A 13,067-nucleotide genomic window follows, 5' to 3' on the forward strand; every position below is an offset into this window, starting at 1 on the left:
AGTACCACTGAGACTTCTAGGAGCGTACAAAGAATTGTCCATCAGAGGAAAGAAAGACTAGAGGCTGAGGCTTCTATTCATAAGCTACCATCCACCAATGATTGACAGATGCCCACAGGCAACATTAACACCCCCAGCCCAGGACTCACAGGTTGTACCCACACTAGGACTGAGTGGGCTCCTGTGGTTTCTGAGAAGGCCTGCTATTGCAGAGAAGTCACTGGGCAAAAGAGAAAGACACATGACACATGCGTGAAGTGAGATGCTGTTAGCATGAGCCACCAGTGTCCGCTCTAGCTGCAGCTGTAATTAGAGATGGAGAGAGGGCATGTGATGCTGGGTACTAAAAATGTCTACCATAGCTAACTAACAAAAACCTACAACTGACTGGGTGTAGTGGCTCATGCCTGCAATCCCAGCACTTTGGGAAGCCGAAGTGGGCAGATGACTTGAGGTCAGGAATTTGAGACCAGCCTGGCCAACATGGTGAAACATCATCTCTACTAAAAATACAAAAATCAGCTGGGTGTGGAGGCTCCCACCTGTAATCCCAGCTACTTGGAAGGCTGAGGTGGGAGAATCGCTTGAACCTGGAAGGTGGAAGTTGCAGTGAGCTGAGATCATGCCACTGCACTCCAGCCTGGGCAACAGAGTGAGACTCTGTCTAAGAACAAAACAAAATAAACAAAAAATCTACAACCAACATCATAGTGGTGAAATGCTTTAAAGTCAGAAACAAGAGAAGGAGCCTCCTGTTATGAAATTACTGTTCAACATTGTATCTGAAGACCTACCTGATGCTGTAAGTTAAAGACAAAGAAGTATAAAAATCTAAAAGGAAGAGACATAACTGTATTTGTAGATAAAATAACTGTCTACAAAAAACAGTCTAAGAAAATTTACAGATAATTCATTAGAACTAAACACAAGATTACCCTATAAAAATTAATAGATTTCTGTGCAAGCAATAAACAATTTTTAAAATGTAATTAAAGTAATATTCACATTAACAATAAAATTTGTATGATCATTGGGAATAAAATCCAATAAAAGATTAACAGAACTTTTATGGGCAAAACTGTAGAATGATATTGAGGAACACAAAATATAACCTTATAAAATACAAGATAGATCAACTTTATGCTCATGGATGGAGGGACTCAGCACCATAAAGATTAAATTATCTGAAACTTAAAGTCAACACATTCCCAACAAAAACTCCAATGCATATGTTTTAAGGACCTTGAAGAAAATGATTCTAAGATTCATGGAAGGGTTAAAGTCCCATGAATGGCCAAAATAATTCTGGGAGGGAAAAAAATAAAAATGAAACATGGAGGGGTCGCCTGACCAGTTAGTAAGATGTATTTGCACAGCAAGTCATTTTAGAGTCATTGAGTCAGTTTTATATTGACATAAGGTTAGACAAATATTTTCATAAAAACAGACTAGAAAAGCCAGAAAAACCCAAGCATACATATAGGCTCTTGGTATATGATAGAGCAGGCATTACAAATCAGTGGAGAAAGATCAAGTTATTCGATATTGGTGTTGGAACAACAAGATATACGTCCAGAAAGAAATAAAATTAGATTTCCTCCTCGTGCCATAAAAGATTAAATATCTAAGTGTAAATAACGAAATGTTAAAACTGTAAGAGGTAAACTTACATACCTTTTATAGCATAGGAGATTATTTTCTTTAATAAGACATTAAAAGGATGTATAAAGGAAAATAGGGTGGAATTAGACCACATTAAAAATTTAAAGTTCTGTAAAACAAAGGGTGACATGACTAAATATAAACGGCAAGTGGCAGGTTGGAAGAACATTTATGGCACATCTACTTGTCAAAGGAGGACTATCCATAATCTATAAATAACTCAGACAAATCAGTAAGGAAAACATATCAAAAACATGGGCAAAGACAAGGAAAAAATCCGAAGAAACGTGAATTGCCAGTAAACATGGGAAGAGATGCTCAACCTCAGGAATAAACAAGGAAACCCAAAATAAAGTGTAACTCCATTTAACTTCCATTAGATTGGCAAACATTTCACAAATTTCACAACCTCCTTATGCAATTCACTGAAGATACAACATTTCTTGTATAATATTCCTGAGAAAAATGCACAACCCAATCAAATCACGTGTAAACCATTAGGCAAACCCAAATTTAGGAACAAGAAATAAAATAACCGTCATGTACAATTGAAATACATCAATGTCATGAAAAAAACTGTTCCAGATTAAAGGAGATTAAAGAAACATGGCAGCTAAATACATTGTATGTTCTGGTTGAGAAAAAAAAATTGCTAGAAATGACTTAATTGGGAAAACTGGTGAATTTTATAGTTCTATATCAATGTAAGTTTCTTGAATTTGATAATTTTATCATGGTTACATAAGAGAATAGCTTTGTTCTTGTGAAATACATGTGTGAATATTTAGGACTGAACAGTCATGATGTCTGCAATTCTCAAATGGATTAAAAAATTATATAACTTAAAAATAAATATGTATGAAGGGAAGAATGTGATAGAGACAGGAGACAGCCAAGGGTCCCGGACGAAAGCCCGCCTACAAGCCTAAAACAGCGTGAAGGCTGAAAAACCGGACTGCTGGTCCGGGATGGATGAAACCTGCCCTTTCCTGACTGATTCTCTCTGAATTATGCTCACCTGCGCACTGGGGGAAAGGGGTAGAGCCAGGGGAAGTTCATTCCCTGGAAATGGCTGCAGGGGGAGGAGCCTGGCCTCTTCAGTTCCTGTATGGTGGCTTGGGATTCAATCTGTAAGGTAGGGGTCTGCTGGCAGGGCTGTCTCTCACTTTGCTGAGAGTTCCTCTTTCCTTTTTTCCTTTTCACCCAATAAACCCTGCTCTACTCACCCCACAATGTGTCTAGGTGCCTGAATTTTCCTGGTTATGTTACAAGAACCCGGTTTTTTCCTACAACATTTTTGGTGCCCAGAATGTGAGATCTGAGGAAGAGTCAGTAAAATGCAGACCCAAAACCTCTCACTTTCATTTGTGAGCCTTTTGGTCTTATGGCATTTTTCTTCTGTTTTTCAAGACAGTAACAGCACCTATCTTTTCTTTTAAAATATTGCAGGTGGTCCACACCCACCTCAATGGCCACACGCATGTGCAGGATGATTGGGTGAGCTGCGACTCCCCACCCCCACTTCTCTCCAAGCGAGGTGCATGGCTGTGTCTGCAGCATGTGTGTAAGGTGAGGTCACACAGAATGGGAATGAGCCACAGCAGCTGCCCAGGCCCCAAGGCAGCCCCAAAGGACTGGCTGGCCAGACTCAGTCCAAACCCAGGGGAAAGAAACCATTTGCATAAGAATAAGAGGTTCTTTCCCCAGGCATCTTTCCAATCCTGCACTTTAAACTTCTTTCCTTTTCTCTACCCTGTCAGCCGTTAACTTTTAAGGAGTTTTTTTGTTTTGTTTTGTTTTTGGTTTTGTTTTTTGCTTTTAGAAGATGTTTTACTAGGCCAGGAATGATAAGGATCACTGTTTATATTCTCTTGCAAAGTTTTTTTTTTTTTTGAGATGGAGTCTAGTTCTGACACCCAGGCTGGAGTGCAGTGGTGCCATCAGCTCACTGCAACCTCCGCCTCCCAGGTTCAAAAGATTCTCCTGTCTCAACCTCCTAAGTAGCTGGAATTACAGCCATGCACCACCACGCCTGGCTAATTTTTGTATTTTTAGTAGAGACCAGGTTTCATCATGCTGGCCTGGCTGGTCTCGAACTCCTGACCTCAGGTGATCAACCCGCTTCAGCCTCCCAAAGTGCTGGAACTACAGGTGTGAGCCATTGTGCCTGGCCACTCTGAAAAGTCTTAATTATGTAAAAGGATTTGTGAGGTTGGTCTTAAGCTGTAGCCAATCTGGTGTGCTTTGCATGATTTTCTGTGTGGTCAGCAGCAAATTTTGCTGTAGGCCTCCATCTTTTTTCATGTGCCTGGGAGCATGACCTGTAATCATGTGGCAATATTTTGTTTAGCCTCTGCCACTTTACAAGGTAGCTAATTCAATCCTGGCTTAGGAAATCAGTACTTTCGGGTTGATAGTTGCGTGGCTTTTGCCATTTACTGATTGCCATTTACATTAAAGGTAACCTTTAAATGTTCTGAATTCTGTAAGAACTGCTTACCCCCTTTGAAAATACCTTTACACTCACAGTTAAATTATAACCTTAATTAAGACTTGTTGGTGTCACCTGTGAGGTTACAGTTAGTAAAGTTTGAAAGCCAGAAATATTGGCAGCTTGGCGAGGCTAAAGTAGGATAATAAGGAAGTTAAAAGGATTTTCTTAGAGCATGTTCAGCTTAATTAAAACTGGATATCCAAGTTATAGGTATATTTAAAAGACCTTTATTTATTTATTTATTTATTTTGTAGACCTTGTTTTGCTGGAGAAATGCTTTTTTTCTCAGCCAAATTAATTCTTTTTCTCCATTTTGTCTTGCCACTCTTAATGCACACGTGAGAAGCCAATATTCCAGTTAGGAGATTGGCAAAGGAAAACTTTTATGGCTGCCGGATTTTCTTCTGCCTGTCTGTGTAGTTACATATGTGTTGTGAGCGTGATGTCTATTAAAAAAAAAAAAAAACTCTAATTAATTGACTTGAAGGATAAGTGCTTGGATCAAAAAAATTTTTTAAGGGAAGATAAAAGCTGTGGTACCCTTCAGTTCACGATTTTAATCTTTGAAAAGTAAAAACAGCCTTAAAGATTATCAGTAAAGTGCAGATGTTGCCAAAATGTAAATAGGTGAAGTAGATTGTGCAGGTCAGATACTAGGTTTGCTAAATGTTTTGGGGTTATAAACTGCTTTCTTGGTTTTTGAGAACTGCTCAACTTCCTGCCTCACAATTGGTAAGGCCTGGGGACATACAGAACCAACCACACGCTTAATTATGCTGGAAGGATTCAAACCTTGGCTTCACTTAGTACATAATTAATACAACTTACCAGGTTTTACATTAAAGTTAAAATTTGCTAGGAATTACCATTATAGCATGTAATAGAAACTACTGGAAATAGATTTACATGCAACGTATGTAAGAGCAGTAAAATGTGTTTTTAATAAAAGATTATAAGAAGGTGTGGAAATGTAAATTCTTGCTTAGGGTTAAAGGATTGTTTTGAATTAGATAAGATAAACCTCAAAGTTCAAACAAGCTGTGGAAGGACTGTAAAAATTCATCTTGCAAAAGAAATTCTGCGTGTGAACATATAACTAAATTTAAAGGTTATTATATGGTTTTTCTGTAAATTGAGCATTGAAATAAAAGCACAAGGTACTGTTAAGGAACTAATCTGCTCTTTAGCAAAATTTGTAGATGGCTGTAAAAGATTTTTGCTTTTTTAAATTTTTGAGTCATTTTGGCAAAATAAATAACTTATGGTAATCTGGAATTCTGTTTCATAACATCAAGTGTTTTAAACCTCTCACATATTTAATCAGCTTCCCCAAATCAAACTTCAGTTTCAAAATTGTCTTTCCTGGATGCTACAGAGGGTCCCTGAAATACTCAAAAGGGAGGTTAATGGGATTAGTTAACATGTTTAGGTACATGGGATTGCCAAAATGATGTTCAATCTTCTTTAGGTTACATTTTAGTGAATAATATTAATATGTATTCCAAAATTGTATGGGATTTCTAAAATTCTAGTGTCTAAAGTATATACTCTCAATCCTCATTAAGGTTGTTATATTAAGTTATTGTAAACCCCAGAGATAACCAATCTTCTTTGTCAACTGTGTTTCTGACTGTAACTACCCTGGACGTTTTGTTATTCAGAAAAGTGTTGTCTTGCTTTGAGCCTTTTCAAAAGATGGTTTATAATAAGCTACAGGACTCTGCCAGGTACACTCAAATACAGGTTTCTGAGAACTCTGGAGATTATAACATTGAAATAAAGGAAAAACTATTTATGGCCTTTAATAATTGAGAAAGGCATTAACACAATTTGGAGCATGTTTGTTTCTTTCTGCCTCGTTCCTCTAGAATTTGGAAACTGTGAGTATTCTTAACTGATGACAATATAATTATTTCCATCAGGACTCATGAAGAGCTGAAATGCTCATGAATATAAAGCAAAACAAGACTAACTGAGTGGACTGAACTAATAGAAAACTTCAGTAATCTTTCTGACTTTTGCTTGGAGCATTGTTAATCCTTGTTTTGTTTTTCAGAGTTATGGAAACTTATTTTGAACTATTTATGGCCTTTAATAATTGAGAAAAGTGTAAACAAAATTTGGAGCATGTTTGTTTCTCTCTGCCTGGTTCCTCTGGAATTTGGAAACTATCTGTGAGTATTCTTAACTTATGGCAATATAGTTGTTTGCATCTAGTGCAATAAGAATCCATTTTCTTTTGCAACAGGACACAATTAGAGAAACTGGTTGTTTTTACCAAAGCTTTGACTAGAAGGGAATGTTTCCCTTTAAAGAGTCATGCTTGATTTGCAGAGCTGATAAAACTAGGTCTTATACCCTTGTCTACACAGTCTCCATACAGGGTTCCTGACCTGCAGTGAGTAAAGAATGTCACTTTCCAACAGGCCCAGGAACCACGTGCTCTTGGGACCTCAGGAAGAGTGGAGTTTACCCCCTCACAGGTATTTGAGGATACAAACTCATGGCTGGGCTCAGCTTTAAAAGGTCTTACCAGAGATTCCTTGTGGAACAGTTCCACCAAAGCCAACCTAAAAGGTCTATGTAGAAATAATTGTTCTTGTCGCACTTTATGCAAATAATCGGTCAAGTATAAGACTAACATCTATTTCGTAAATAATGCAGTTCTATCATGATTTGTTTTTAAAATAAATGAGGACTAAAGAAAGAAAAATTATATTTCAAAACTTATACATTTATCATTAAATTCTAGACTCATTAGTTGTTTTTAAATTTTTGCCTAGATTTTAAACTAACTCTGCTTATTCCTATAAACCAACCAGTGATCTCTGGCTGCAGCTCAGAAGGAACAAGAGGGATGGGTGATATAAAAATTTGGATCAATATTCTAGTTCTGAGCAATTATCCTGCAATTCCTGCCAGGTGATGGGAATAAATAGGGTGCCCATAACCCAGAGGTTTCCTTTTTGGGAAAATAAGACCAAGGGAGCTAACCAAAGCCAAGACCCATGCATTCCAAACCTTAGCAAGCATATCTATAGCCACCAATTATCTGGATGTCCTTTTCTCTCCCTTGTTGGAGGAGGACTCAATCCCACAGCTTCATTGTAGCATTTGGCTAATGATAAGGAATCCATGCAATACCCCAGAGACCCACTCAATTCCAAGCTCAGGTAAAAGCCCTAGGAAAGAAAACTGGATCTGAGGGACGCAGAGGCAGACAATAGCAGAAATTAAAAGGCACAGCACAGGTGAACATGACTAATTCCTGCTGATTAAGCCAAGCTTCTGGTTTCATGGATAAAAGTCATGCTAGTATCCATGACATAAGTGAGGTCTAAGGAATTCAAAGGCTACTGACAGTAGGGTAGATAGGGCATATGTAGGTAAGAGCAGATACTTCCACACCCTGCAGGTCCCCCTGATAACATGGGTGAAAGGTGCTTTGACACTCATGGGTGGTACCCTGTCATGGTCACCGGGACTTGGGGATACAAGGCCAGAAGAGACAAAGAGCAATGCCCCACTTTCTTTCCCTCATGTACCCTGAGTATTTTCCAGGGAAAGAAAGGAAGCAGGGACACCTGCTCCCTGCTTTCCAGATGAGTAGTCATTTATCTTCAGTCTGTATCCCTTTCAAATGCATCCAGAACCCCTGGGACTCCTCTGAAAAAAATGCCTTCTTTTTTCCTTTTTCCTCCTCTGTCCTCTCTTCACTGATAGGTAATTGTGTCTTCGTACTACAGGAAACTCCCCTTGGATGCATCCTCCAAACTGGAAAAAGTTAATTTCCCAAACCTTAAACTCGTTGGCATAGGATTGGGCTTGGGGAAAGGGAACCCAGAAGCCTGACATGCTGACACAAGGGTAAAAGTTTTTTTTCCAGTTGGGCTTTTGGCCTCCTTCTCCCAGTGCAAACTGGTAAAATGCCTTAGAATTTTGGACCTGTCCTTACTTCACCTTGTTTTGTTTTAATACCTATTTTCTAACAACCCGATTTGTTTCTCCTCGCCTCAGGCCATCAAACTCTAAAAGGTCATGCATCCAGAGCCTCAGGTGATGGCCCCTTTTGCCAGAAACTGTTAGATAGGCCTCTGAGGGAGATCTGACTGCCGTTTCCAAAACAGCACCCCCAGTCAGCAGGAGGCAGTTAAGATAAGTCTTACCGTCCTTATCCTTGTCCTTGTCCTTGTCCTTGTCCTTATCCTTATGCTTATCCTAACAGCAGATAGATGTACTTCTTTAGAAGGGGGAATGATAGAGACAGGACACAGCCAAGGGTCCCTGGTGAAAGCCCACCTTCAAGCCTACAACAGCCTGAAGGCTGAAAAACTGGACTGTTAGTCCCAGAAAAAGCCCGCCCTTTCCTGACTGATTCTCTCTGAATGATGGCCACCTGTACTCTGGGGGAAGGGCATGGAGCCAGGGGAAATCCCTGCATGGGGAGGAGCCTGGTCTCTTCATTTCCTGTGTGGTGGCCTGGGATTCAATCTGTAAGGTAGGGGGCCTGCTAGCAGGACTCTCTCTCACTTTGCTGAGAGTTCCTCTTGCCTTTTTTCCTTTTCACCCAATAAACCCTGCCCTATTTACCCTACAGTGTGTCTGCGTGCTTAAATTTTCCTGGTCGTGTGACAGGAGCCTGACATTTTCTACAGCGGAGGGAAGGGAGGAAAGAAGAGAGGGAGAGAGATAAACAGAAAGAAAGGCAAGTGCAGCAAACTGTTATTAATTGGTGAATCTAGGTGGAGGTTATACAAGATGTCATTGTATTATTCTAACACCTTTTCTGCTAGTTTGAAATTTTTTTCAGAATAAAATGTTAAAAGTACATATTTATATCAAGTGTTGGTAAGGTTGTGGAGAAATGGAAATTTTCATACTCTGATAAAAGGAATGCAAATTACTGGTACAGTTCTTGGAGAGTAATATAATGATGTTTAATATTATGTTGATATAATACTATTAAAATAGTATGATGATGATATGATAGTAATACCAATAATGATCAATATATCTGTACCTTATACCTTAGCAATTCAAATGGGATATGGGAAGAAAATAGTAGAACTTTGTATTTATCTTTTAAGAAAAAATTTACATTTTATAATGGATATTACATGTTAATACAATAGGACATTTATATAATTTATAAATAGAGACATATTGAGGATAAGCAGTTAAGCTTTTTCATTGGTGAGGCAACACAATCAGCAAAGCAGGAGACCACTCCCCTTAAGAAATTTAAGTGTACATGAAGACATAAATATATGTAAGAATATTAATTGCAGCATAATTTGTAATGGCAAAACATTGGAAACATTTTAAATATTCATCAGTAAAAGAATACATAAATCAATTGTGTTTTATTAATATAATGGGATGTTAAATAGCAGTTATGATGAATGAAGCAAAGCTGTAAGTACAGGTTTAGAAAATGTTGAGTGAAGAAACCAAGTCACAGAACCATAAGTCTATTCATGAAAATTGTCTTATTCAGTTGGCTGTTCCAACAAAAAAGTACCATAAACTGGGTGCCTTATAAACAACAGAAATTTATTTCTCACAATGCTGAAGGCTTGGAAGTCTAAGATTAGGGCACCAGCAGAGTCAGGGTCTGGTGAAGGTCCTCTTCCCGGTTGCAGACTATTGCTGACTTCTAATTGGATCATGACATGGCAGAAGGAGAGCTAGCAGTTCTTGGACCTCTTCTTATAAAAGACACTAATTTCAATCACCTTCCACAGGCCCCACCTTCAAGTATTATCCAATCAGGATTAGGATTTCAACATATGCATTTTAGGGTGGACACATTCAGTCCATTGCATAAATCTGGGCACAGAGAAAGACATGAATAGAAGGACTACAATGTGGAGAGACATAGGGAGAAGATGGCCATTAACAAAGCCAAGGGGAGAGGGCTGGAACAGACTCCCCCTCACAGTCCTTAAAAGGAACCAACTTTTAAGACACCTTGATCTCAGACTTCTAGCCTCCAGAACTGAGAGTTGAAATTTTTATTAAGTCATCCGGCTTATAGTACTTTCTTATTATAGCCCTAGCAAACTAATACAGCATTTATAACTTGGCAATTTTGTTATTTTTTTTTAAAGTATGTTTTCAACCAGAGGGAAAAAAACCCTTCTTCCCTCAAAAATGTAAAATGAGGAACTAGAAGGGGTGAAGCTGATCTGCTATTTAATAGAATATCCTTATATATTTTAATAGTAAAGTTAAAATTTTTATCTGTTATCAAAGAGGTTTTTGTTTAATAAACCTGGTGGGTCAGTCTCATGGAGCAAGGGAAAACAATTCCCATGTGCTCAGAAGAGCGTTTTGTAATTTCCTAATTAGGGATAAGAAAGACAATTCCCAAGTTTCCTTCAGAGAAGACTGGGGCAATAAACATAATTAACTCTAAGAGGTTTAATAATAAATCACCAAATCTCATGACTATAATAAATACAACTAGGGAATTATTTTAATATAGTCTCAATGTAATAATCACAAATTCAACTTCAGAACAGTGTGAATTACAAATATAATGTGGATATTTTCTTGGCATAGATCTCAGGCCATGCTATTTTTAAGGTCATTTGTTATTGGAAGGAGAAGGGGCATGATAATATATAACCTTTGTCCTGCTGACAGAATTTCAGCAAGACTAACAATGTCCTCCTGCAAACTCTTGATGATACCTTTCTAGAGAAAAAATATGAAGCTGAATAAATAACAGAATATGAATATGGCCCATGAGAAAACTCATTTAAGACCACCTGTAGAATTCTGCAATCACATACACAGGTTTTCTTGTTAGCAATATGCTGGTCTCTCTAATTCCCAATAGCATCTTGCTCTGATATTGTGAGCCTTTAGCATTTTGAAGCTCTTGTCCTCACATGTTCAGAACAGTGCCCGGGATATGCCTTTGACAACTATCAACTGATGAATAAGGTGAGACAAACAGTTTGATATGAATCCATATTTATTGGATCTCATAAACCCAAAGCAAGCTTATTGACAATAAGTACAGCAGATGGGGTCAGGGTGGGGGCAGCAGGGTTGCTTTGTTGCCCAGGTTGGAGTGCAGTGGTGTGATCGTAGCTCACTGCAGCCTCAAACTGCTGGGCTCAAGCAATCCTCCCTAGTAACTCTATCGAGTTGCTGGGATTATAGGCATCAGCCCCCATGCCCAACCAATCAGGTGATTCCTCTCCTCTGCTTCTGTGTTGAGCCTATAAAAGTCCATTGCTCACACTGTGCAACACTCTGAACTTTTGGTTCTCAGTGATGCATGATTCCTGAGTCATTCTTTGCTCAAATAAACTGGTAAATTTAATTCATCTAAAGTTTCTCTTTTAACACGTGTAAAATATTATTATAGAAAAAAGTGTAACTATTAAAATAGTGTTTCAAAGGCCCAAAAGCACAGAAGTCAATTAGTGTAGGCAACAACAATAAAATACTATAGACAATTTTTTTTTTTTCTTTTTTTTTTTGAGACGGAGTCTTGCTCTGTCACCCAGACTGGAGTACAGTGGTGCAATCTTGGCTCATTGCAACCTCCGCCTCCTGGGTTCAAGCAATTCTCCTGCCTCAGCCTCTTGAGTAGCTGGGACTACAGGTGGACACCACCATGCCCGGCTAATTTTTGTATTTTTAGTAGAGACGGGGTTTCACCATGTTGGCCAGGATGGTCTCGATCCCCTGACCTTGTGATCCACCTGCCTCGGCCTCCCAAAGTGCTGGGATTACAAGCGTGAGCCATCACACCCCACCGACAACTTTTAAGAATAATCACACTGACGAGAATGTCGAGATGTTTCCTATAATAATTAACTTTTAAATAATATTTACACTAGAGATTAAGAAAGAAATGGAGACTAAATAGGAGAGGGAAATGTTAGTCTTTTACACTTTAAATACTAAGAATATCAAACTAATATCTTTTCCTCACAAAGTAGCATTTATTAACTTTAGTACATGTTTTCTCAATATTTTTCCAAAAGAAATAATGGTTTCAACGACCCATCCTTAACTATCCCCCACCCCTTTCCATCAACCTCCTTGAGCTCATCATATCAAGATCTTCTTGTTTCCCAACAAGTCTTCATCAAGATTTACTCTCCAAGCTTTAGTTCCATCCACTCACCTACCCAACCTTAAAACATCTATCTATACATTTGTCAATCCCTTTTCTCCCACATATATGTCCATCCTTGTAGTGATTCTCTCGCCCACCTGTCTGTCCATCATCAATCCATCCATGCTACATTTACAGAATATTGAGATAAAGGCATTACCCTAACAACTTGATATAGGAAGAAGTAAACAGAGAATTACATCACAGTATTAAACGTGCCACCAAGGAGAAGCATCCCAGAACTTGATGGTAGTATAGTAGAAAGACCTGTACTTCGAGGAAAGATACTGGAACTTTCTAGGAGAGTTGATACACTGACTGAATTTTGAAGGTAAAATAAGCATTAGGAAGGTAAAGGGGTATTATGTACGAAGACAAAGAGAAATAAGAAAGCAATATGAGTCTGGAGAAACTAATTTGACGTGACTAGAAGGTAAGTTGAATAATGAGAGATGACTGAAGAGGCGGACAAAGTGGAGATGGCAGATAGCCTTTCCTTCAGTTATGGTTTCAAACCCTATGAAGAAAGCTGTTGGGTTTCTATCCACCTGCATATTTTTTATTATTATTTTAGTTAGGTGTGCTTTTTTCAAAGATAAACTATTCCTTTTGCTTCTTCCAGTTTTCAACTGAAGATGTGGAGACCTCTCCTCACAGATGTGTTTTGAAAATTGAAAAGCATTTTAAACAGCAACCTAAGTAAATTAATAGTTCAAGACAAGACATAGACCTATTTAATTGCTTCAAAGAAAGTAAAATACTGGGTAACTT

The sequence above is a fragment of the Colobus angolensis genome, unplaced genomic scaffold, assembly GCF_000951035.1.
Source record: "Colobus angolensis palliatus isolate OR3802 unplaced genomic scaffold, Cang.pa_1.0 Scaffold206, whole genome shotgun sequence".
In the NCBI taxonomy this organism is placed as follows: Eukaryota; Metazoa; Chordata; class Mammalia; order Primates; family Cercopithecidae; genus Colobus; species Colobus angolensis.